The sequence below is a fragment of the Ranitomeya variabilis genome, chromosome 5, assembly GCF_051348905.1.
Source record: "Ranitomeya variabilis isolate aRanVar5 chromosome 5, aRanVar5.hap1, whole genome shotgun sequence".
Taxonomy (NCBI): Eukaryota; Metazoa; Chordata; class Amphibia; order Anura; family Dendrobatidae; genus Ranitomeya; species Ranitomeya variabilis.
Window position 1 is genome coordinate 261,223,087 of NC_135236.1, and position 27,018 is coordinate 261,250,104.

General features: G+C 43.1%; 1 long non-coding RNA gene across 1 annotated transcript in view; it reads left to right on the top strand.

Annotated features, from left to right (window-relative positions):
* Positions 1-6,743: 6,743 nt before the first annotated feature.
* LOC143773591 (uncharacterized) overlaps positions 6,744-27,018 on the top strand; it is a 46,883-nt gene continuing 26,608 nt past the window's right edge. Inside the window, exons 1-2 of the long non-coding RNA XR_013215247.1 lie at positions 6,744-6,867; positions 24,702-24,877. This is a non-coding gene — a long non-coding RNA (uncharacterized LOC143773591). The remainder of the gene's footprint in view (positions 6,868-24,701; positions 24,878-27,018) is intronic.

Below are 27,018 nucleotides of genomic sequence, written 5' to 3' on the forward strand. Positions count from 1 at the left end.
TGATGGCTAATGATTTAGAGACTCATACTGCTTTGAAGAGTCAAAATAGTGGAAAGAGTGGCCTGCCACCAAGAACAGTATACAGCTTTCAATCCAGAGAAAGGAACATCTATAAAGCTAATTGTGAAGATACAGCAGCTTCACAGAGTCTGCAGATACTGCCTGTGCTGCTTATAAATTGCAACATTGTATGTGAGCTCCTCTGCAGCTAGGAGCAGAATAGCCCCCACCCTTGCACTCCTGTGTATAATGGCAAATACAGGAATGATCTCTAATTCTCTGCCTGCTTTACAACAGCAAGAAAAAGACACAGGATCTCATACAGCCTTCAGTGAAAGATCCAAACGCTTGACTAAACCTAGATGGAAGGTCAAAGGCAATCTAGAAACTGCAAATGTGAATTACTTTCCAGTTTAACTTCCCTATGGGAAAAGGTGCAGAATTAAGTGACTGTCTTACCTATGCTTGATGCCCATGAGTTACCACCAGAGGGAGCCCTGGAACGATTGTACTCAGCATACCAGTCATTTAAGGACACTTGTGAGAAATATAACTCCATATTGGTGAGACTAAACACGCTAGAGTCTCTAAAGGAACTTCAGAGCTTTCAACAACTCAATTCTGAACGAGACTGCACTGTGCACGACATCGTGAATAAAGCGGAAGCAAAAATCACGCAGATGTCAGAAGTGTCATCTTGCAAATCCAGGTCCGCTAAGTACTCAAAGCACTCATCCAGATCAAGGGCATCAATATTCTCTACCCTCAGTGAACAGCTTATAAGATCAAGGGCTGAAGTGGAGACTACGAAAGTGCAAGCCGTCTTTGCCCAAAAGAAAGCAGAGATGGAAACCAAATCGGCACGCAAGAAAGCAGAGATGAAGGCAGACATGGAAGCTGAATCTGCACACAAGAAGGCAGATATGGAATCTGAATATGCTCGTAAGAAGGAGGAAAGATAAGTCCTAGAGAAGGAATGTGACCATGCAACAGCCATGGCAAGATTAAAGGTCTTTGAACAAGCTCTAAGTGGGAGTCAAGGGGACAGTATCAGCTTGTGTGAGATCGATACAGAAGATCTCCTAAAGCGCACAAGAGACTATGTACTAAGCCAAAACAATGAACCACTGATCACCACTAACATTCCTGTCAGTTTGGACACTACTCCAAGGCACCAAGACGCTGATCCGCCTGCAGCTCCCAGCTTTCAAGGTCACTCCAATGCAAAACCAATGTCCAAACTTGAATCTCATTCACACTCCAACACGCAGCCAAACCCTGCACCTCAACAAACTCCATATGCTGACGTCAACATGCAACCTATCATGATGGCTAGTTACTATGCCTTTGGCAACCGCATGGCTCCAGCCTCGCATATGACAGAGACTGTATACACCAAAACAGTTGCTGGGTTAAACGCTTATGCCGCTCCATACCTTACCACGTTTCTGAACCAAGAGGCTACAACCAAAGTGAACAGCACTACTCAGCCTGCAAGTCAGAAGAATAGACATGTCCTACTTTGCGAGGTGCATGATTCACCGAGAACTCACCAACACCGGTCTCACATGGTTAGATGACCAACCCAAAACTACAGAGGGCGGAAGTGTGCCTTTAAAACCGCAACTAGTGACCTCGGTATTACTGCTGCTGAAGAGCTGGACCTGCTGATCAGGTGGCTGGGACCACGATCCACAGAGTGAATCAAGAAACTCAAGTCCATTTACATCAGCGATCCAGCGGCTGGCCTCATGACCGGATGGGGCATGCTACTGTAGAGAAAGGCTTTGGAAGTCCTGAAGCTATGGAAGACGCACTGCTCAAAAAATTACAGGATTTTCCCAAAATATCCGGCAAGGACGCTTCAAAATTCCAGGAACTCAGTGACCTGCTGTTCGAACTCAAGCTGGTCAAGACAGACACACATCTACCTGGGCTCAGCTACTTGGATACCGCACGTGGCATGAAACCCATAGTCGCCAAGCTGCCATATAACATGCAAGAAAGGTGGACTACACTAGGGACAAGTAACAAAAAGGATCACCAGGGGTCCTTTCCTCCATTCTCCTACTTCTGCGAGTTCATCAAAGACATTGTAGAGTGTAAGGTCGACCCAAGCTTCACCTGTGGAGAACCCACTGGCACAGCTTCATCCGCTCCCAAATATGAGAGCCCTCATCAAATTGACAAAAAATGTAGAGGCCTAGTATCGGTAAAAAAGACCATCCCAGTTTATCTCTACACCTATGCCTTCTCCTACCACAAGCCATGGCGGGGAGAGCACAGGCCAAGCAGCAAGTCATCTCACCGTATCTTCTTCATGCACAGAAGTCTGCGGAGAAGGTCTTTGGGACAAGTCTTGTGCGAAGATTTGCCTGGTAAAGGTGTATCCCAAGGGTCACCCAGAGAAGGCCGTGAAGGTGTATAGCATCCTGGATGGTCATAGCAATCGATCACTAGCAAGGTCAGAATTATTTGGTCTGTTCGATTTTAAAGGCTAACGCCTACCCATACACCTTAGGCACCTGCAGCGGCATCTCAGAAGTCTTCAGGAGAAGGGCCAGTGGACTCATGGTAACGTCTCGAAAATACCGTAGAAATACCTCTACCCACACTCGTCGAGTGCAATCAGATACCGTCGAACAAGCAAGAGATCCCAACGCCGGAAGCCGCTCTTCATCACCCTCACATGGAGTCTATAGCCAGCAAGATTCCAGCTCTCGATCACAACACAGAAATCTTGATTCTACTTGGGAGAGACATCGTCTGTTTACACAAGGTACGTCAGCAAATCAACGGTCCTCACAACTCACCATTTGCTCAACGCTTTGACCTAGGCTGGGTGATCATAGGGAACGTCTGCGTAGACAAAATGAAGAGATCTAACACTCTCTTCTCCTCCAACACGCACATCTTGCCAAATGGTCGCAGCACTCATTTCCAGCCATGCCCATATCATTACTTGGTGAAAGAGAAACTGAGCAACGCCAAGTGGTGACAGCCACCACTTGACAGTGCGAACATGGACCATCTTTTGTATGACGACCTCGGGTCAATGGTGTTCAATTCCACAAGTGAAGACAACAAGTTGGCACCCCAATAGAAGATAAAGAATTTATAAGGGTTATAGACAAAGAATTCGCTCAAGATGACTCCAACAGCTGGGTGGCTCTGTTACCCTTTCATTCTCCAAGACCAAGGTTGCCAAACAATCTGCAGCAAGCAACAGCAAGGTTCTCTTCTCTAAAGCGCACTTTAAAAAGAAGGCCAGAGATGGAAAGACATTTTATCAATTTCGTGCAAAACATCTTTGACAGAGATCATGCAGAACCCGCACCGCCACTGAAGGAAGAAGAAGAATGCTGGTACCTTCTGTCCTTCAGGGTCTACCACCCTCAGAATCCTAACCAGATCAGGTTGTATTTGACTCCAGTGCTCAGCACGAAGGCGTCTCCCTCAACAGCTTAATTCTTACTGGACACAACATGAAAAACAGCCTCATAGGAGTGTTATTTCGCTTCAGGCAGGAACCCGTGGCAATAATGGCCAACATTCAGCAGATGTTTCATTGCTTCATCATAAGGGAAGACAGTAGAAACCATCTCAGGTTCCTATGGAATATAGGGCAACGACATGCACGACAAGGTGTGTGGACTACCGGATGAAGGTACATGTCTTCGGCAACAGCCCTTCACCTGCTGTAATGATCATTGAACTGAAACAGGCAGCCCAGGAAGGTCATAGCGAATATGGACGCGATGCTCGTCAGTTTGGAGAGAAGAACTTCTACATGTAAGATGGGCTCAAGTCTTTATCCTTGAGTGAAGAGGCTATCGATCTGCTCTCCAGGACTCAGGAAATGCGCTCTTCATCAAATCTCAGGCTCCACAAGATTATCTCCAACAGTCAAGAGGTATAGTAAGCGTTTCCATCTGAAGACTATGCCACAAGCTTAAGAGACCACGCAAGGCAGCCTCGGTCTGCTATGGGATATTAAACAGGACACATTTACTTTTCAAGTGTCACCCTGGATTACAAACCCTGTGACAAACCATTTACCAAATGAGGAGTCCTATCTGTCATAAGCAGTATCTACGATCCTCTTGGGTTCGTCGCACCCATCACTATTCAGGGCAAGATTCTGCTAAGACAGCTCACTGTAGAAAATAGCGATTGGGATGCTCCGCTGCCGTCCCAGAAAAAACAAAGATGGGAGGCCTGGAAGAAGTCACTAAAGGTCTTAGAACAACTCCAAGTTCCACATTGTTACTCTGTAAAATCTTCTTCAGTTGCCACCAGAAGAGAAGTCCACATTTTCTCTGACGCATCTACAGAAGCCATAGCCGCAGTAGCTTATCTGAAGACCTTGGGAACACACAATGAAGTACACAGTGGTTTCATTCTGGGTAAGGCCAAACTAACCCCTAAACCTGCACATTCAGTACCAAGGCTTGAACTTTGTGCTACAGTATTGGGGGTAGAAATTGCTGAAGTAGTGAGAGATGAAATGGACATTGCAATCGATTCCTTTACATTCAATACAGATAGTAGAGTGGTACTCAGATATATATATATAACCAAACTAAACAATTCTACATCTACATGAGTAATAGAGTCGAGTGTATCAGACGTTTTGCTACTCCTGAGCAGTGGCATCACATCCCCACTGATCTAAACCCAGCTGACCGAGGAACGAGACTCACAGCTGCATCCAAGCTCGGTGACAACATGTGGCTGACACCTCCAAGTATCTTATACGAGGATACCTACGATAACTACGTCAGCAATGCATATGAGCTGGTGGATCCAGAATCTGACAAAGAAATTAGACCAACTATCTCCACACACTATAATTCAATGACATAAAGGCTGAAGTTGAAACCTCACCGTTTTGAACGCTTCTAAAGTGTCAACCTCTCCAAAAACAGTACGCTCTTTGACCTGAACCCAGAGCTCGATCACAGCAAGTTGCTGAGAGTAGGCAGTCACATAGGGAAATCTGAACTGCACCAAAGGGAACAGAACCCTATTATCATCCCGGGTCGGCACTACGTGGCTACTCTACTAGTCTGGCACTATCACGAACAAGTACAGCATCAAGGTAGACAGCTTACCGAAGGTGGCATCAGGTCCGCTGGTTTATGGATCATTGGAATGAAGAGATGTGTCTCCTCCATGCTCCATAGATGCGTTAAGTACCAAAGGTTAAGAGGAAGGCATCAGTACCAGCAGATGGTGAATCTTCCAACAGATGGTCTAAGTACAGGTCAGCCATTCTCTTATGTCGGGGTAGACATCTTTGGTCCCTGGTCGGTCGTTACAAGAAGAACTCGTGGTGGAGGTGCAAACAGTAAGAGATGGGCTGTTCTATTTACCTGTCTCAGTATCCGTGCAGTTCACATTGAGGTAATCAAAGCCATGGACTCTTCTTGCTTCATCAATGCCCTAGGAAGATACTTTTGCCTCTTTGGGCCTGCTAAACAACTCTGGTCCGACTGTGGAACTAACTTTGTAGGGGCTTAAAAGGAATTGCAGTTAGACAACTTCTTGACCAATAACGGCTGCACCTTGGTGTTCAATCCTCCACACTCATCACACATGGGTGGATCCTGGGAAAGCATGATTGGAATTGCACAAAGAATTTTCGATTCCATGTTGCTGGACCACAAGCTTCCTCTCACCCATGATGTGCTGGTCACATTCCTTGCAAAGGTGTCAGCTATAATAAATGCCAGACTTTTGGTTCCAGTATCATCTGACCCCGATGCTCCAATGATTCTCACTCCAGCTACACTCCTTACGCAGAAGATCAGAGCTGTTCCAGTCCCTCCTGGAGACTTTGATCACAAAGACATTTTCAGACATCAATGGACGCAGGTACATCTGTCTAATGTATTCTGGCACCGGTGGAAGACTGAATATCTGCATCTGCTTCAAAACCATCACAAATGGCAGGAGCCAACTCCTAACCTACAAGAAGGAGATCTCGTCCTTTAAAAAGACAAAGAGGCTCATCGTAACCACTGGTCAATGGGTCTTATCACCAAGGTTGTGCCCAGCAATGACGGAAAGACTCGGAAGGTAGAAGGCAAAGTGACAAAAGGGGGTTCAACTCGAATCTTCTTTCATCCAGTCACTGAACTTTTACTGAAGGAGGACATCACATGAACTGAACATTGTTGCTGGACTCCTCGGGAGCATACCTCCGCATACCCCAGCCGTGTTAGGACATAAAAAGCTCTGCGTGCAACCGGACTTGAACACTTCCCCATGGATTAAATGTTACTATTGGATTGTTGGGTTCGTGGAAGAGTTGGCTTGTTGCGACTTCTCCAGCCAGAAGATGGGTTTTTCTACTGAACTCATATTCATTTTTTATTTATTTTTCAAGGACGTCACTTAAGTATGGAATTGAATTGTTGCATTATTGTTGCATAGTGTATTCTTCTCTCTCCTCTTTTCAGGTTCCATGTCGGCGTTGGACAGCAATGACTCATCATGTCATACAGAGACATTGTGAAATCTGAAGATTTCAGAAGGGGAGTGTTGTGTCACATGAATGGAACAACTTGTTATGCATTTTCTATGTTATGCATTTCATTTTGCTGTTGCTAGGGAGAAGCTCTACCCTCTGAAGATTGTCCCTGTAGTTGATGATTTTAGCCCTTGCTCCTCCCTTCTTCTTCCTTATCAGTTTGCTGTAGCCATTTTTGGATGCACATGTGTACTTCTCTGTTTGGGATTACTGTTTCCACCTGCTGCATTGTACTTAATACAAGATTTCAGAGAATATCAACTCTGTTTCTCCTGGACTCTTATTACAAGTCACTGCTAGCTGAGTTGGCACTATCTTAGGATGCCCGGCATGTGAGTACAACAATCATACAGTTATCTAAGGGATTGATGGCTAAGGATTTAGAGAATCACACGGCCTTGAAGAGTCAGAATACACTATGACTCTGCGCCTGTGTGATCATCATGACATACCTCATTAGAAAAATACCAGTGAATAGAAAATATACAACTATTTAGAATCACTCGTACACTACTTATATAAGAAGGAGGACCAAGAGTATACTAAATTTAACCATTTATTACATCAAAAGATTTAATACATAATAAAAATGGATATTATACATCAAATACATATTATGTGAACTACCCAGGTGGGTAAAACTGACCGAAGGTCCACGGAAGATAACCAAATATCACAAAACAGGCTATTACATTGAACAAATAAATGAGAGCAGCTTAGTGCGATTTTCTCTCATAGCAAACTATAGTATTACAGCTCAATGCTCATTCCATTGATCGCCCACCTTGCTACTCTGCTTATATTAAGTACACCAGCCTGTTTATATACAAAGAATGATGGTAATAATTACCCATTTGTTGGTTTCCAACTCCTGTGAGGACCCCGATCACCCCAACGCGCGTTTCGCGTGCTTGTAACAGCCTCGCTTCCTCAGTCACACACATCAATATATTAAACTATTCTGTATAGATTTACTGTATGTAAACCATGTCTCCTATCCTGTCGGCTCCTGCATTGATTTTATAGTAGCCGACAAATGAATTACCGGCTAATCTTCTATCTATATCTCTATGCAATATAAAGCCCCCTGAGGAAGCAAGGCTGTTACAAGCACGCGAAACGCGCGTTGGGGTGATCGGGGTCCTCACAGGAGTTGGAAACCAACAAATGGGTAATTATTACCATCATTCTTTGTATATAAACAGGCTGGTGTACTTAATATAAGCAGAGTAGCAAGGTGGGCGATCAATGGAATGAGCATTGAGCTGTAATACTATAGTTTGCTATGAGAGAAAATCGCACTAAGCTGCTATCATTTATTTGTTCAATGTAATAGCCTGTTTTGTGATATTTGGTTATCCTCCGTGGACCTTCGGTCAGTTTTACCCACCTGGGTAGTTCACATAATATGTATTTGATGTATAATATCCATTTTTATTATGTATTAAATCTTTTGATGTAATAAATGGTTAAATTTAGTATACTCTTGGTCCTCCTTCTTATCATGACATACCTGTATGTAAGGCATTCCATGACAAACAGGTGCGTCATGATGATCACAGGAGCAAAAAATCTGTGCTGGCTATAGCAAAAGTCAAATGTAATTGACAGCTAAGATCATGCTGTAAATGCTAGAATTAGCCTACAGGAAATAGTAGCAGCAAGTACATGTCATATATCGTACTTCTGCATTATGACAATACATTAAATCCCCATCTGTCACTCTATATGCTCATTCAGAGCAGGGGTCCATTTTTGTCTGATATTCTTGTGAAAATGAAAAAAATTTAGGGCTAAAACTAAATTTTTGTAGGAAAAATAATGTTTTTTTCATTTTCACAGTTCAATGTTGTAAAATCCTGGGAAGCACCTGTAGGTTCAAAGTGCTCACCACAATCCTAGATAAATTACTTGAGTGGTCTAGTTTCCAAAGTGAGGTTACTTGTGAGGGGTTTCAACTGTTTAGGCACATCAGGTGCTCTCCATACCCTTCATGAGAGTAGCACACCATTCCATCAAGGTTTGCATTCCAAAACACCACTCCTTCCTTTCTGAGTTCTGCCGTGCACCCAAACAGTAGTATTCCTCCACATATTTGCATACTCAGAAGAAATTGCACAATGAATATTGGGTTCCATTTTATCCTGCTGCTCTTGTGAAAATAAAAAAATTGGAGCTAAAAGAACAGATTTGTGGGAAAAATGTGATTTTTTTGTTTTCACGGCTCTATGTTATAAACTTCTGTGAAGCATCTGGGGGTTCAAGGTGCTAACCACAATTCTAGATACATTTATTTGTGGGATCTAGTTTCCAAAATGGGGTAACTTGTCGGGAGTTTCCCCTCTTGAGGCACATCATGAGCTCTCCAAATGCAATATGGTGTCTGTTCTCAATTGCAACAAATTTTGCATTCAAAATATCAAACAGTGCTCCTTCTTTTGCGAACCCTGCTGTGCTCCCAAACAGTAGTTTTCCCCCCACATATGTGGTACTGGCGTACTCTGGAGAAATTGCACGACAAGTGCTGTGTTCCATTTTCTCCTGTTACCCTTGTGAAATAAAAAAAATTGGGGCTATAAAAACAGTTTTGTTTGAAAAATGGGATTTTTTATTTTCATGGCTCTAGGTTATAAACTTCTAAAAAGCAGCTGGGCGTTCAAAGTGTTCACTACACATCCATAAAAATTCTTTTAGGGGTGTATTTTGCAAAATGGGGTCACTTGTGGGGGGTTTCAACTGTGTAGGCACATTGCGGGCTCTTCAAAGGCGACATGGCATCCGCTAATAATTCCAGAGAATTTTGCACTCCAAAACTCAAATGGCGCTTCTTCCTTTACAAACTGCCATTTGCCAAAACAGTAGTTTTCCTTCACATATGGTGTATCTGTGTGCTCAGGAGAAATTGAACAACAAACTGTATGGTGCATTTCCCTTGTTACCCTTGTGAAAATAAAAAAAATGGGGCTAAAAGAACATTTTATGGGACAAATTTCATTTTTATTTTCAGGGCTATACGTTATAAACTATTGTAAAGCACCTGGGAGTTCAAGGTGCTCACTACAAATCTAGATACATTCCTTGAGGAGTCTAGTTTCCAAAATGGTGTCACTTGTGGTGGTTTGCCATTATTTATGCACATCAGGGGCTCTCCAAACCAGACATGATGTCCTCTAAGAATTCCTGCCAATTTTGCCTTCAAAAAGTCAAATAGCGTTCCTTTTCTTCCGAGACCTGCTGTGTGCTCAAGCAGTGGTTTACCCCTACATATGAGGTACTGTTCTACTCAGGAGAAACTACACAACAACTTTGGTGGTCCATTTTCTCCTATTAACCTTGTGAAAATAAAGAATTTGGGGCTAAAAGAACATTTTTTACAGCTCAATATTATACATTTCTATGAAGCACTTGGGGGTTCAAGGTGCTCACCACACATCTAGATACATTTATTGAGGGGTATAGTTTGCAAAATGTGGTCACTTGGGGGGAGTTTCCACTATTTAGGTACAGCAGATGTTCTCCAAATGTGATATGGTGTTCACTCTCGATTCCACCCATTTTGTACTCAAAAAGTCAAACGATGCTCCCTCCCTTCTGAGCCCTGCTGTGCATTCAAACAGTAGTTTTCTCCCACATGTGGGGTATTGGCGTACTCAGGAGAAAATGCACAATAAATTTTGGGGTCCGATTTCTCCTGTTACCCTTGCAAAAATAAAAAAATTGGGGCTAAATTAAAATTTTAGTGAAAAAAAGTAAAATGATCATTTTTTCCTTCCACATTGCATTAATTCATGCGAATCACCTGAAGAGTTAATAAACCACTTGAATGTGATTTTGAGAACTTTGAAGGTGCAGTTTTTAGAATTGTGTCATTTTGGGGTATTTTCTGTCATATAGGCCCTCCAAAGTCACTTCAAATGTGATGTGGTCCTTAAAAAAAATATACATTTTGCTGTAAAAGTGATGCAAATTGTCTCTTCAATTTGCATATTTCCCAGAGAAGCATTGCAGGTTTCAGTCTCCTCATCTCGGCATGCTTGACATGTCACTCTTCATAAGGAGAAATTATACTTTTTGGATCTCAAGTGAGAAATAGCTGATCAACCTTTAACCCTTCTTCTTAACATAAACAAAATTATATTTAAAAAATGATGCAATTGTAAAGTAGAAATTTGGTAAATGTTATTTATTGGGGTCCCTCTTATTTGGCAAGCTGTAGCGCTTGCCGAATAAGCTGCAGAGGGAACCCGGCTTCCTAGATTGAGCCAGCCGATCAGCTGATTGGCGCCGCAGCTGCATGTGTCGTGGCTGTGTTGGGATATTCGTTAGTGCCGTCAGTTCTCCCCTCTTGTATACTTCTTTTTTGTTACCATCTACATTATGTTTGTAGATCCCATGTGTACCCGGTCATGTGACACTCCATGACTCTTCTCATCTTTTAAAGCCTATTTTGTTATTTACTCCTTCAATAAAATATACTCTTATCTTCATGTGTTAGTTCACTTTTTACTTCCATTTTTTTTTTGCTATATTGTTTGATAGGAAGTGCAATTTATTTGTGACCAATTTTCCCTTGGTTATCTGAGTACAGGACAGTACATACTCTATATGTGGCAGAAAACTACTGTCTGGGCATATGGCAAGGCTCAAAAGGGAAAGAGTTAGACTTCTGAATGCCAAATTGGCTGGAATTGAAAAAGGGCACCATGTTGGGTTTGGAGAGCCCTTGATGTGCCTAAACAGTAGGAATCCCCCGCAAGTGAATCCATACCTCCCAACTTTTGAAGATGGGAAAGAGGGACAAAGTTTGCGGCGCGCTTTGCGCGCCGCGGCAAATTTTAGGCCACGCCTCTGACCACACCCATTCATAATTAGTCACACCCATATCCACATCCCAACCACACCCATTTAGCACTGCCGATCACACTGTTTCATATACAATAATTATAAACAAAAAAATATGGCCACACAGTGCCCCATACTGTATAATGGCCACACATGATGCTCCATACTGTATAATGAACACACATGACGCTCCATACTGTATAATGGCCACACATGATGCTCCATACTGTATAATGAACACACATGATGCTCCATACTGTATGACCGCACATGATGCTCCATACTGTATAATGACCGCACATGATGCTCCATACTGTATAATGACCCCACATGATGCTCCATACTGTATAATGGCCGCACATGATGCTCCATACTGTATAATGAACACACATGATGCTCCATACTGTATGACCGCAAATGATGCTCCATACTGTATAATGACCGCACATGATGCTCCAGACTGTATAATGACCGCACATGATGCTCCATACTGTATAATGACCCCACATGATGCTCCATACTGTATAATGACCGCACATGATGCTCCATACTGTATAATGGCCGCACATGATGCTCCATACTGTATAATGGCCACACATGATGCTCCATACTGTATAATGGCCGCACATGATGCTCCATACTGTATAATGGCCACACATGATGCTCCATACTGTATAATGACCGCACATGATGCTCCATACTGTATAATGACCGCACATGATGCTCCATACTGTACAATGACCGCACATGATGCTCCATATTGTATAATGACCGCACATGATGCTCCATACTGTATAATGACCGCACATGATGCTCCATACTGTATAATGGCCACACATAATGCTCCATACTGTATAATGACCGCACATGATGCTCCATACTGTATAATGACCACACATGATGCTCCATACTGTATAATGACATACAGGCACGCAGCTCACACACAGGCACGCAGCTCACACACAGGCACGCAGCTCACACGCACGCAGCTCACAAACACATGCAGCTTTGACACAAATGCATCACACACGCAGCCATCACACACACACGCAGCCATCACACACACACACACGCAGCCATCACACACACACACACGCAGCCATCACACACACACACGCAGCCATCACACACACACACACACGCAGCCATCACACACACATGCAGCCATCACACACACACGCAGACATCACACACGCAGCCATCACACACACACACACACGCAGCCATCACACACACACGCAGCCATCACACACACGCAGCCATCACACACACACAGCCATCACACACACACAGCCATCACACACACACAGCCATCACACACACACAGCCATCACACACACACAGCCATCACACACACGCAGCCATCACACACACACAGCCATCACACACACACGCAGCCATCACACACACGCAGCCATCACACACACGCAGCCATCACACACACGCAGCCATCACACACACGCAGCCATCACACACACACACGCAGCCATCACACACACACGCAGCCATCACACACACACGCAGCCATCACACACACACACGCAGCCATCACACACACACACACACGCGCAGCCATCACACATGCAGCCATCACACACACACGCAGCCATCACACACACACACGCAGCCATCACACACACACACGCAGCCATCACACACACACGCAGCCATCACACACACACACGCAGCCATCACACACACACACACGCAGCCATCACACACACACACACGCAGCCATCACACACACACAGCCATCACACACACACACGCAGCCATCACACACACGCAGCCATCACACACACACACACGCAGCCATCACACACACACAGCCATCACACACACACACCCAGCCATCACACACACACACACGCAGCCATCACACACATCACACACACACAATCTCCTCTGTGATGCAGGGGCGGCTGATGTCCATGTGCAGCTCTCTGCTGAAGTCTTCAGTCTCCTGCTCACAGCTCTGCACTATCCCGGCACCTCCCCCGTCTCTCCTTCTCTGCCGGGATAGCAGCTAAGAGCAGAAGCCGGAGCTCCGTGCACACACAGCCAGAGGTAGTGAATCGCTGACCTTTCTTCTTGATTGCTGCAGGCTCTCTCCTTCAGCGTGGCAGCGCCGCACAGGGGGCGGGAGGGGGGGGGGTGTTGCGCGGGCGGTCAGGAGGCAGCTTTTATATATAAAAAAAAAAAAACAGGCTCTCTCTACGTCCCGGAAGTGGGCGGGGCTTCACCGGCGGCCGCAAATTCGGGATTTTAAATGCCCGAAGCGGGACAGCGGGACCCCGGTGCCAAAGCGGGACTGTCCCGCTGAAATCGGGACGGTTGGGAGGTATGGTGAATCCATTTTGTAAACTAGACCCCTCAAGGAATTTGTCTAGAGGTGTAGGGAGTACTTTGAACCCACAGATTCTTCACAGTATTATATAATGTTGAGCTGTGAAAATGAAAAAATATAATTTTTTCCGACAAAATGTTTCAGCCCCAAATTTTTCATTTTTGCAAGGGTAACATGAGAAACTTGCACATATAATTTGTTGTGCAATTTGTTTCTGAAAATGTTGATACCCTATATGCGGTGGAAATGTACTGTATGGGCGCAAGGCAAGGCTCAGAAGGGAAGGAGAACTATTTGACTTTTGGAGTGCAAAATTGTCTTGAATAGATAGCAGACGCCGTGTCACATTTGCAGAGCAAATCTAGAGGTGTAGCGAGTGCCTTGAACTGACAGGTGCTTCAGATAATTATATAATGTTGATCCGTGAAAATGAAAAAATACATTTTTACTAGAAAAATGTTGCTCCAATCCCAATTTTTTTTGCAAGGTTATCAGGAGAAAATAGTCACTCAATTTGTTGCGCAAATTGTCCTGAGTACGCCGATACCCAATATGTGGTGTTAAACTACTGTCGCATGGCAAGGTGTCACGGATGTGGTTTGTCGCGGAGAGCCTGGAGGAGCGTGACTAAGCAAGACTGTTGACTAGGGCCTCTGATGGTAGGGTTAGACTTGGCTCCCGATGAACGTCAGGTGCCACACCAGGACAGACCAAGGGACACTCGGCAGCTGGACCCAGAAGTACAGACTGGATGGTGCAGCAGGCAGAGTTTGAATTAGAGTGCAGCAGGCAGAGTACATAGCAGAGTGCAGCAGACAAAATCGGCACCAGAGTGCAGCAGGCAGGATCTGCACCAGAGTGCAGCATGCAGGATCTGCACCAGAGTGCAGCAGGCAGAGTGTGTGTCAGAGTGCAGCAGGCAGGATCTGCACTAGAGTGCAGCAGACGGAGTGCGTGTCAGAGTGCAGCATGCAGGATCTGCACCAGAATGCAGCAGGCAGAGTGTGTGTCAGAGTGCAGCAGAAAGGATCCGCACTAGAGTGCAGCAGAGTGCGTGTCAGAGTGCAGCAGGCAGGATCTGCACCAGAGTGCAGCAAGGGCTGGAATGCAACCTTACACAACTTAGACTGCAAAACATGAAGGTTGCTCATGTGCTCTAAGGGCATGGCTGGAGGCCCAGCTGGAAGCTTTGCTGGAAGCATGCAGAGCATGCGGAAAGGAAGCACCAACCACAGCGCGGGTGAGTGAAGTGACACGCCGGAGATCCTGCCTGCCACAGCAGGAATCCGGCATGGTGCTATCACAAGGCTCGGAAGGGAATGAGCGCAATTTGAATTTTGGAGTGTGTTGTGCATTTTGAATTCACAGGTGCTTTGCGGAATTTTAAAACATTAGACCGTGAAAATTAAAAATGATGTTTTTTTCCCCAAAAATATTGTTTTGTTACAAAGATAACAGGAGAAAACGGACCCCGAAATGTGTTATGCCATGTCTCCAGAGTATGTCAGTGCCCCATATGTGGTCAAAAATACTTTTTAGGCACATATCAGTGCAGATTTTCCTGGAATGGTTTCTGGGAGCCATATCACAATGGCAGCACTTCTAAGGCTGGAGTCACACTAGAGAGGAATACGGATGGGTGCTTTGCGAGAAAAAAATCGCGTAGCACTCGGACCACTGTTAATCTATGGGGCAGCTCCCATCACCGTTTTTTTTTCTTGGCCGTATTACACCTGCGAGTATATCGGCCGAGTCTCGCCAATACCAGTCTATGGGTGTGAGAAAAAAACAGACTCCACATGGACCATCAGTGTGACTTGCGAGAAATACGCACCGGTGTCCTTTGAAAAGCTGGCAATTCATATGCGGTGTACAGTAAAATCACACCGACGGGCTAGAATAAAATAGATAGAATAGATATATACACATAGAATAGATGTGTATATATATAGCGAACAAAAAGGGAAACAGCACAAGAAAATATAAAAAAGAGGACTTTAATGCCCTGTGGCGTGGCAACGTTTTGGATAAAACAAATCCTTTCTCAAGCCAGAATTTGTTTTATCCAAAACGTTGCCACGCCATAGGGCATTAAAGTCCTCTTTTTTTTATATATATATCTTCTTGTGCTGTTTCCCTTTTTGTTCACTGTTTGAAAGGCCATTGGAATGCTGGTCAGGGAAGCGTGCGTGCTTTATATTGCATAGAGATATAGATAGAAGATTAGCCGGTAATTCATTTGTCGGCTTCTATAAAATCAATGCAGGAGCCGACAGGATAGGAGACATGGTTTACATACAGTAAATCCATACAGAATAGTTTAATATAGTGATGTGTGTGACCAATACAATTAGTATAGTGTGTGTGCAAATTATGGGACTTGTATGTATTTAATAAATGAATCTTTTCGGTGAAAAAATGGGGTGGGCTCCCGTGCAATTTTCTATGCCAGAGAGGGAAAGCCAGCGACTGGGGGCCGATGTTTATAGCTTAGGAAGGGGTTAACACCCATGGATCTTCCCAGGCTATGAATCTCAGCCCGCAGCTGTATATTTAGCCTTTACTGGCTAAATATTGATGTGCCATCCTGGATGAGCTGCACTACCTGAGCCAATTGTGTGGGTTGTAGAGTCCATCTCATTCTACCACGAGTGTGAAAGCACAAGCAACATTCAAAAGTGACCAAAACATCAGCCAGAAAGCATTGGTACTGAGATGTGGTCTGTGGTCTCCACCTGCAGAACTACTCCTTTACTTTATTGAGTGTGTCTTGATAATTGCCAATAATTTCCATCTGTTGTCTATTCCATTTGCACAACAGCATGTGAAATTGATAGTCAAACAGTGTTGCTTCCTAAGTGGACAGTTTGATTTCACAGAAGTTTGATTTACTTGGAGTTATATTCTGTTGTTTAAGTGTTCCCTTTATTTCTTTGAGCAGTGTATATATATATATATATGTTTTGAAGAATATTTGGTTTTAAAACGATGTGTACAGTTGTTTATTACAATGCGATTTTAACATGAGCTTTTACATACAGAGAACTGCTGTATGTAAAAGCTCATGTTAAAATCACATTACATACGGATGCCATACGGATGTCACACGGTTACTTGATGCAAGGAAATCGCATCATCGCATAGCAAACGGATTACACATGGATCACTGTTCGGAGAGCATTGTTGCGATTCTCTGCTGTCAAAATTGGACTGTTTTTTTATGCGGCAAGTATGATTCTAGCCTTAATGAAATCATCTAAGGGTGCAGTGATTTTATTGACACCACATGTGTTTCACAAAATGTTATACCATTGAGCTGTATAAAATTACTATAATGTTGTTTTAGCCCCTGATTTTACTTTTTCACAAGGAGAAATGGGTAAAAATTACTACATAGTTTGTAGTCACACACATCAATATATTAAACTATTCTGTATGGATTTACTGTATGTAAACCATGTTTCCTATCCTGTCGGCTCCTGCATTGATTTTATAGAAGCCGACAAATGAATTACCGGCTAATCTTCTATCTATATCTCTATGCAATATAAAGCCCCCTGAGGAAGCGAGGCTGTTACAAGCACGCGAAACGCGCGTTGGGGTGATAGGGGTCCTCACAGGAGTTGGAAACCAACAAATGGGTAATTATTACCATCATTCTTTGTATATAAACAGGCTGGTGTACTTAATATAAGCAGAGTAGCAAGGTGGGCGATCAATGGAATGAGCATTGAGCTGTAATACTATAGTTTGCTATGAGAGAAAATCGCACTAAGCTGCTATCATTTATTTGTTCAATGTAATAGCCTGTTTTGTGATATTTGGTTATCCTCCGTGGACCTTCGGTCAGTTTTACCCACCTGGGTAGTTCACATAATATGTATTTGATGTATAATATCCATTTTTATTATGTATTAAATCTTTTGATGTAATAAATGGTTAAATTTAGTATACTCTTGGTCCTCCTTCTTATCATGACATACCTGTATGTAAGGCATTCCATGACAAACAGGTGCGTCATGATGATCACAGGAGCAAAAAATCTGTGCTGGCTATAGCAAAAGTCAAATGTAATTGACAGCTAAGATCATGCTGTAAATGCTAGAATTAGCCTACAGGAAATAGTAGCAGCAAGTACATGTCATATATCGTACTTCTGCATTATGACAATACATTAAATCCCCATCTGTCACTCTATATGCTCATTCAGAGCAGGGGTCCATTTTTGTCTGATATTCTTGTGAAAATGAAAAAAATTTAGGGCTAAAACTAAATTTTTGTAGGAAAAATAATGTTTTTTTCATTTTCACAGTTCAATGTTGTAAAATCCTGGGAAGCACCTGTAGGTTCAAAGTGCTCACCACAATCCTAGATAAATTACTTGAGTGGTCTAGTTTCCAAAGTGAGGTTACTTGTGAGGGGTTTCAACTGTTTAGGCACATCAGGTGCTCTCCATACCCTTCATGACAGTAGCACACCATTCCATCAAGGTTTGCATTCCAAAACACCACTCCTTCCTTTCTGAGTTCTGCCGTGCACCCAAACAGTAGTATTCCTCCACATATTTGCATACTCAGAAGAAATTGCACAATGAATATTGGGTTCCATTTTCTCCTGCTGCTCTTGTGAAAATAAAAAAATTGGAGCTAAAAGAACAGATTTGTGGGAAAAATGTGATTTTTTTGTTTTCACGGCTCTATGTTATAAACTTCTGTGAAGCATCTGGGGGTTCAAGGTGCTAACCACAATTCTAGATACATTTATTTGTGGGATCTAGTTTCCAAAATGGGGTAACTTGTCGGGAGTTTCCCCTCTTGAGGCACATCATGAGCTCTCCAAATGCAATATGGTGTCTGTTCTCAATTGCAACAAATTTTGCATTCAAAATATCAAACAGTGCTCCTTCTTTTGCGAACCCTGCTGTGCTCCCAAACAGTAGTTTTCCCCCCACATATGTGGTACTGGCGTACTCTGGAGAAATTGCACGACAAATGCTGTGTTCCATTTTCTCCTGTTACCCTTGTGAAATAAAAAAAATTGGGGCTATAAAAACAGTTTTGTTTGAAAAATGGGATTTTTTATTTTCATGGCTCTAGGTTATAAACTTCTAAAAAGCAGCTGGGCATTCAAAGTGTTCACTACACATCCATAAAAATTCTTTTAGGGGTGTATTTTGCAAAATGGGGTCACTTGTGGGGGGTTTCAACTGTGTAGGCACATTGCGGGCTCTTCAAAGGCGACATGGCATCCGCTAATAATTCCAGAGAATTTTGCACTCCAAAACTCAAATGGCGCTTCTTCCTTTACAAACTGCCATTTGCCAAAACAGTAGTTTTCCTTCACATATGGTGTATCTGTGTGCTCAGGAGAAATTGAACAACAAACTGTATGGTGCATTTCCCTTGTTACCCTTGTGAAAATAAAAAAAATGGGGCTAAAAGAACATTTTATGGGACAAATTTCATTTTTATTTTCAGGGCTATACGTTATAAACTATTGTAAAGCACCTGGGAGTTCAAGGTGCTCACTACAAATCTAGATACATTCCTTGAGGAGTCTAGTTTCCAAAATGGTGTCACTTGTGGTGGTTTGCCATTATTTATGCACATCAGGGGCTCTCCAAACCAGACATGATGTCCTCTAAGAATTCCTGCCAATTTTGCCTTCAAAAAGTCAAATAGCGTTCCTTTTCTTCCGAGACCTGCTGTGTGCTCAAGCAGTAGTTTACCCCTACATATGAGGTACTGTTCTACTCAGGAGAAACTACACAACAACTTTGGTGGTCCATTTTCTCCTATTAACCTTGTGAAAATAAATAATTTGGGGCTAAAAGAACATTTTTTACAGCTCAATATTATACATTTCTATGAAGCACTTGGGGGTTCAAGGTGCTCACCACACATCTAGATACATTTATTGAGGGGTATAGTTTACAAAATGTGGTCACTTGGGGGGAGTTTCCACTATTTAGGTACAGCAGATGTTCTCCGATTCCACCCATTTTGTACTCAAAAAGTCAAACGATGCTCCCTCCCTTCTGAGCCCTGCTGTGCATTCAAACAGTAGTTTTCTCCCACATGTGGGGTATTTGCGTACTCAGGAGAAAATGCACAACAAATTTTGGGGTCCGTTTTCTCCTGTTACCCTTGCAAAAATAAAAAAATTGGGGCTAAATTAAAATTTTAGTGAAAAAAAGTAAAATGATCATTTTTTCCTTCCACATTGCATTAATTCATGCGAATCACCTGAAGAGTTAATAAACCACTTGAATGTGATTTTGAAAACTTTGAAGGTGCAGTTTTTAGAATTGTGTCATTTTGGGGTATTTTCTGTCATATAGGCCCTCCAAAGTCACTTCAAATGTGATGTGGTCCTTAAAAAAAAATATACATTTTGCTGTAAAAGTGATGCAAATTGTCTCTTCAATGTGCATATTTCCCAGAGAAGCATTGCAGCTTTCAGTCTCCTCATCTCGGCATGCTTGACATGTCACTCTTCATAAGGAGAAATGATACTTTTTGGATCTCAAGTGAGAAATAGCTGATCAACCTTTAACCCTTCTTCTTAACATAAACAAAATTATATTTAAAAAATGATGCAATTGTAAAGTAGAAATTTGGTAAATGTTATTTATTGGGGTCCCTCTTATTTGGCAAGCTGTAGCGCTTGCCGAATAAGCTGCAGAGGGAACCCGGCTTCCTAGATTGAGCCAGCCGATCAGCTGATTGGCGCCGCAGCTGCATGTGTCGCGGCTGTGTTGGGATATTCGTTAGTGCCGTCAGTTCTCCCCTCTTGTATACTTCTTTTTTGTTACCATCTACATTATGTTTGTAGATCCCATGTGTACCCCGGTCATGTGACACTCCATGACTCTTCTCATCTTTTAAAGCCTATTTTGTTATTTACTCCTTCAATAAAATATACTCTTATCTTCATGTGTTAGTTCACTTTTTACTTCCATTTTTTTTTTGCTATATTGTTTGATAGGAAGTGCAATTTATTTGTGACCAATTTTCCCTTGGTTATCTGAGTACAGGACAGTACATACTCTATATGTGGCAGAAAACTACTGTCTGGGCATATGGCAAGGCTCAAAAGGGAAAGAGTTAGACTTCTGAATGCCAAATTGGCTGGAATTGAAAAAGGGCACCATGTTGGGTTTGGAGAGCCCTTGATGTGCCTAAACAGTAGGAATCCCCCGCAAGTGAATCCATTTTGTAAACTAGACCCCTCAAGGAATTTGTCTAGAGGTGTAGGGAGTACTTTGAACCCACAGATTCTTCACAGTATTATATAATGTTGAGCTGTGAAAATGAAAAAATATAATTTTTTCCGACAAAATGTTTCAGCCCCAAATTTTTCATTTTTGCAAGGGTAACATGAGAAACTTGCACATATAATTTGTTGTGCAATTTTTTTCTGAAAATGTTGATACCCTATATGCGGTGGAAATGTACTGTATGGGCGCAAGGCAAGGCTCAGAAGGGAAGGAGAACTATTTGACTTTTGGAGTGCAAAATTGTCTTGAATAGATAGCAGACGCCGTGTCACATTTGCAGAGCAAATCTAGAGGTGTAGCGAGTGCCTTGAACTGACAGGTGCTTCAGATAATTATATAATGTTGATCCGTGAAAATGAAAAAATACATTTTTACTAGAAAAATGTTGCTTCAATCCCAATTTTTTTTGCAAGGTTATCAGGAGAAAATAGTCACTCAATTTGTTGCGCAAATTGTCCTGAGTACGCCGATACCCAATATGTGGTGTTAAACTACTGTCGCATGGCAAGGTGTCACGGATGTGGTTTGTCGCGGAGAGCCTGGAGGAACGTGACTAAGCAAGACTGTTGACTAGGGCCTCTGATGGTAGGGTTAGACTTGGCTCCCGATGAACGTCAGGTGCCACACCAGGACAGACCAAGGGACACTCGGCAGCTGGACCCAGAAGTACAGACTGGATGGTGCAGCAGGCAGAGTTTGAATTAGAGTGCAGCAGGCAGAGTACATAGCAGAGTGCAGCAGACAAAATCGGCACCAGAGTGCAGCAGGCAGGATCTGCACCAGAGTGCAGCATGCAGGATCTGCACCAGAGTGCAGCAGGCAGAGTGTGTGTCAGAGTGCAGCAGGCAGGATCTGCACTAGAGTGCAGCAGACGGAGTGCGTGTCAGAGTGCAGCATGCAGGATCTGCACCAGAATGCAGCAGGCAGAGTGTGTGTCAGAGTGCAGCAGAAAGGATCCGCACTAGAGTGCAGCAGAGTGCGTGTCAGAGTGCAGCAGGCAGGATCTGCACCAGAGTGCAGCAAGGGCTGGAATGCAACCTTACACAACTTAGACTGCAAAACATGAAGGTTGCTCATGCACCTCCCCAGGGAGGAGGAAGCAATATATACATAATGCCACACAGCCATTGGCTGGGGTGATGAAATAGCAAGTGCATGTGCTGATCCTTTAAGAGGGCGAGCGCGCGCGTGTGCTCTAAGGGCATGGCTGGAGGCCCAGCTGGAAGCTTTGCTGGAAGCATGCAGAGCATGCGGAAAGGAAGCACCAACCACAGCGCGGGTGAGTGAAGTGACACGCCGGAGATCCTGCCTGCCACAGCAGGAATCCGGCATGGTGCTATCACAAGGCTCGGAAGGGAATGAGCGCAATTTGAATTTTGGAGTGTGTTGTGCATTTTGAATTCACAGGTGCTTTGCGGAATTTTAAAACATTAGACCGTGAAAATTAAAAATGATGTTTTTTTCCCAAAAAATATTGTTTTGTTACAAAGATAACAGGAGAAAACGGACCCCGAAATGTGTTATGCCATGTCTCCAGAGTATGTCAGTGCCCCATATGTGGTCAAAAATACTTTTTAGGCACATATCAGTGCAGATTTTCCTGGAATGGTTTCTGGGAGCCATATCACAATGGCAGCACTTCTAAGGCTGGAGTCACACTAGAGAGGAATACGGATGGGTGCTTTGCGAGAAAAAAATCGCATAGCACTCGGACCACTGTTAATCTATGGGGCAGCTCCCATCACCGTTTTTTTTTCTTGGCCGTATTACACCTGCGAGTATATCGGCCGAGTCTCGCCAATACCAGTCTATGGGTGTGAGAAAAAAACAGACTCCACATGGACCATCAGTGTGACTTGCGAGAAATACGCACCGGTGTCCTTTGAAAAGCTGGCAATTCATATGCGGTGTACAGTAAAATCACACCGACGGGCTAGAATAAAATAGATAGAATAGATATATACACATAGAATAGATGTGTATATATATAGCGAACAAAAAGGGAAACAGCACAAGAAAATATAAAAAAGAGGACTTTAATGCCCTGTGGCGTGGCAACGTTTTGGATAAAACAAATCCTTTCTCAAGCCAGAATTTGTTTTATCCAAAACGTTGCCACGCCATAGGGCATTAAAGTCCTCTTTTTTTTATATATATATCTTCTTGTGCTGTTTCCCTTTTTGTTCACTGTTTGAAAGGCCATTGGAATGCTGGTCAGGGAAGCGTGCGTGCTTTATATTGCATAGAGATATAGATAGAAGATTAGCCGGTAATTCATTTGTCGGCTTCTATAAAATCAATGCAGGAGCCGACAGGATAGGAGACATGGTTTACATACAGTAAATCCATACAGAATAGTTTAATATAGTGATGTGTGTGACCAATACAATTAGTATAGTGTGTGTGCAAATTATGGGACTTGTATGTATTTAATAAATGAATCTTTTCGGTGAAAAAATGGGGTGGGCTCCCGTGCAATTTTCTATGCCAGAGAGGGAAAGCCAGCGACTGGGGGCCGATGTTTATAGCTTAGGAAGGGGTTAACACCCATGGATCTTCCCAGGCTATGAATCTCAGCCCGCAGCTGTATATTTAGCCTTTACTGGCTAAATATTGATGTGCCATCCTGGATGAGCTGCACTACCTGAGCCAATTGTGTGGGTTGTAGAGTCCATCTCATTCTACCACGAGTGTGAAAGCACAAGCAACATTCAAAAGTGACCAAAACATCAGCCAGAAAGCATTGGTACTGAGATGTGGTCTGTGGTCTCCACCTGCAGAACTACTCCTTTACTTTATTGAGTGTGTCTTGATAATTGCCAATAATTTCCATCTGTTGTCTATTCCATTTGCACAACAGCATGTGAAATTGATAGTCAAACAGTGTTGCTTCCTAAGTGGACAGTTTGATTTCACAGAAGTTTGATTTACTTGGAGTTATATTCTGTTGTTTAAGTGTTCCCTTTATTTCTTTGAGCAGTGTATATATATATATATATGTTTTGAAGAATATTTGGTTTTAAAACGATGTGTACAGTTGTTTATTACAATGCGATTTTAACATGAGCTTTTACATACAGAGAACTGCTGTATGTAAAAGCTCATGTTAAAATCACATTGCATACGGATGCCATACGGATGTCACACGGTTACTTGATGCAAGGAAATCGCATCATCGCATAGCAAACGGATTACACATGGATCACTGTTCGGAGAGCATTGTTGCGATTCTCTGCTGTCAAAATTGGACTGTTTTTTTATGCGGCAAGTATGATTCTAGCCTTAATGAAATCATCTAAGGGTGCAGTGATTTTATTGACACCACATGTGTTTCACAAAATGTTATACCATTGAGCTGTATAAAATTACTATAATGTTGTTTTAGCCCCTGATTTTACTTTTTCACAAGGAGAAATGGGTAAAAATTACTACATAGTTTGTTATACGATTTCTCGTGAACTAGGCAATACCTCATAAGCGACTGTACTATTTGGTCATACAGCGAGACTCAGGAGGGAAGGAGCGTTATTAGACTCTTGGAGAATAACTGTTTGTAGAATATTTTGCGGGCCCCATGTACAGAACCCCTAAGTGCCAGAAGAGCAGAATCCATTGAAATTGACCCCTGTTTGGAAATTAGAGTCGTGGAATTTATTTACTGGTGTAGTGATGATTTTAACTCCATGGGTATTTTCCAGAAACGAACAGCAATGGAAGAAACGAGCAGCAATGGAGGTTGCTTAGTGAAAATGCAAATATACAATTTTAGTGTTCAGTACAGTAGATTGTATGACAAAAGAAAATGATGTCACCGTACTGAAGTATTGCAGTGCCATATCCAAAAGCTGCTGACCGGCAGAGAAGTCCACGAAAGGTAGGAAAGAGGAAAGAACCTCTCTTTAAAATTCTTCAACGTTTATTTTCAAAGGATTAGAACACTCCACATGTTTAGCACAAAACCCTCTGAATTGTTTCTGGCACTAGTGTGCCCTTAGTCATAGAGTACCCAGTAGATTGTAGTGCACGTACATTGTAATTCCCTTACATTGTGCCCTGCTTGAGCTTCTGAATACACGCACCCCTTTCAATTGAGTGGGCTTTCCTCGCTACAGTAATGCCGAATATGTTAACACTAAAGCTATGTGCACATGTTGTGGATTTTGATGCATTTCCGCAGTGTTTTTTGGACACGCGGAATGGCATCAAATCTGCAGTGCACAACCAATGTTAGGCAATGGGAAATTGAGGATTGGTGTGCACATGCTGCGGAAAAACACGTGCGGATTTGCAGCATTTTATTTTACGCACCATGTCAATTATTTTTGCGGATCTGCAGCGTTTCTGCACCCATTGACTTCAATTGAGTCAGGCAAATCCGCAGCAGAACTGCAGGTTTAAAAAGATCTGCGGTTTTGCTGCGGAGTTGCGTGTGAGAAACACTGCAGATCGGGAGGAGGAAGAGTGTGGCGGAGACTGTGTGTGGGCAGAGACTGTGTGTGTGCGGAGAAGATGTGTCTGTCTGTGTGCGGGTGTCTATGTGTATCTGTGTGTGTCTGCAGGGCTGCGTGTGTCTGTGTGTGTGTGCGGGTCTGTATGTAGGCAGGCATCGTCCAATGGAAACTACTAGTCCCATCTGGCTACGCCTGCTACAGTGACAGCTAGCCGATGATGGGACAGTAGTCCCATCATCTGGCTACTGTGTTTAAGTGTAAAAAACAAAACAAAACACATACACACATATACAGTACATACTCACCATACAGTGAATTCCCGACACCCTCGATCACCTGTAAAAAAAATAAAATAATAAACCAACAGTATACTACCAGTTCTGACATAATCAATTTAATAATGATTGTCACACAACGATCTCCCGTGGAGAGCTGTCACATCGGCAGATGTGACCCCTCTCCAGGGGCTCCAGTGATACAATGACGGCAGGTATCCTTCTGCAGTGTATCACTTTGCTGTCAGAGGTCAATTGAGCTCAAGCTGCCCCTTGTGGCACCGCTGCATGAGAATTTTCCCTTAAACTGCCGTAAATTTTGCCGTAAACTGAGAGCATGAATTCATTGAACCCTCAATGATAACACTGCAGGAGTCATTGTCTCTTGTCAGTGTGTCACTGGAGGCTCTGTAGAGCGGTCACATCTCCTGATGTGACAGCTCTATAGGGGAGATCATCGTGGGACAGTCGTTATTAAATGGACTACATCGGTCCAGGGAGTATTTGTGTTGTTTATTATTTTATATTTTTTACAGGAGATCGAGGGCATCACATGGATTAGGAGAACAATAAAGATGGCAAACTGTGTTAGTGTTTTATTTCATTAAAATACTTTACTCTGGCTGTGTGTTTATTTAACCCCTTAACAACTATAAGATTAGCAATGGATAGGTATCTTATTGACGCCTCTCCATTACTAAGCCAGCTTGATGTCACCTTACAATACAAAGGTGACATCAACCCCACAAATATTACCCCATATTCCACTGCTACAGAGCAGTGGGAAGAGAGAGGCTAAGTGCCGGAATTGGCGCATCTTAGAGATGGCAATATCCATGGCCCCTTCCCAAGCTATTAATATCAGCCCACAGCTGTCTGCATAGCCTTTTCTGACTAATAATTATAGGGGGACCTCACATCCCACCTCAACTGCAGATCTCTGCAGTTCATCCAGAGTGATCATGGGCCTCTTGGCTGCATCTCTGATCAGTCTTCTCCTTGTTTAAGATGAAAGTTTAGAGGGACAGCCGGGTCTTGGTAGATTTGCAGTGGTATAATACGCCTTCCATTTCAACATGATCACTTGCACAGTGCTACTTGGGATGTTTTGGAAATCATTTTGTATCCAAATCCGGCTTTAAACTTCTCCACAACAGTATCACGGACCTGCCTGTTGTGTTCCTTGGTCTTTATGATGCTCTCTGTGCTTCATACAGACCCCTGAGACTATCACAGAGCAGGTGCATTTATATGGAGACTTGATTACACACCGGTGGATTATATTTTTC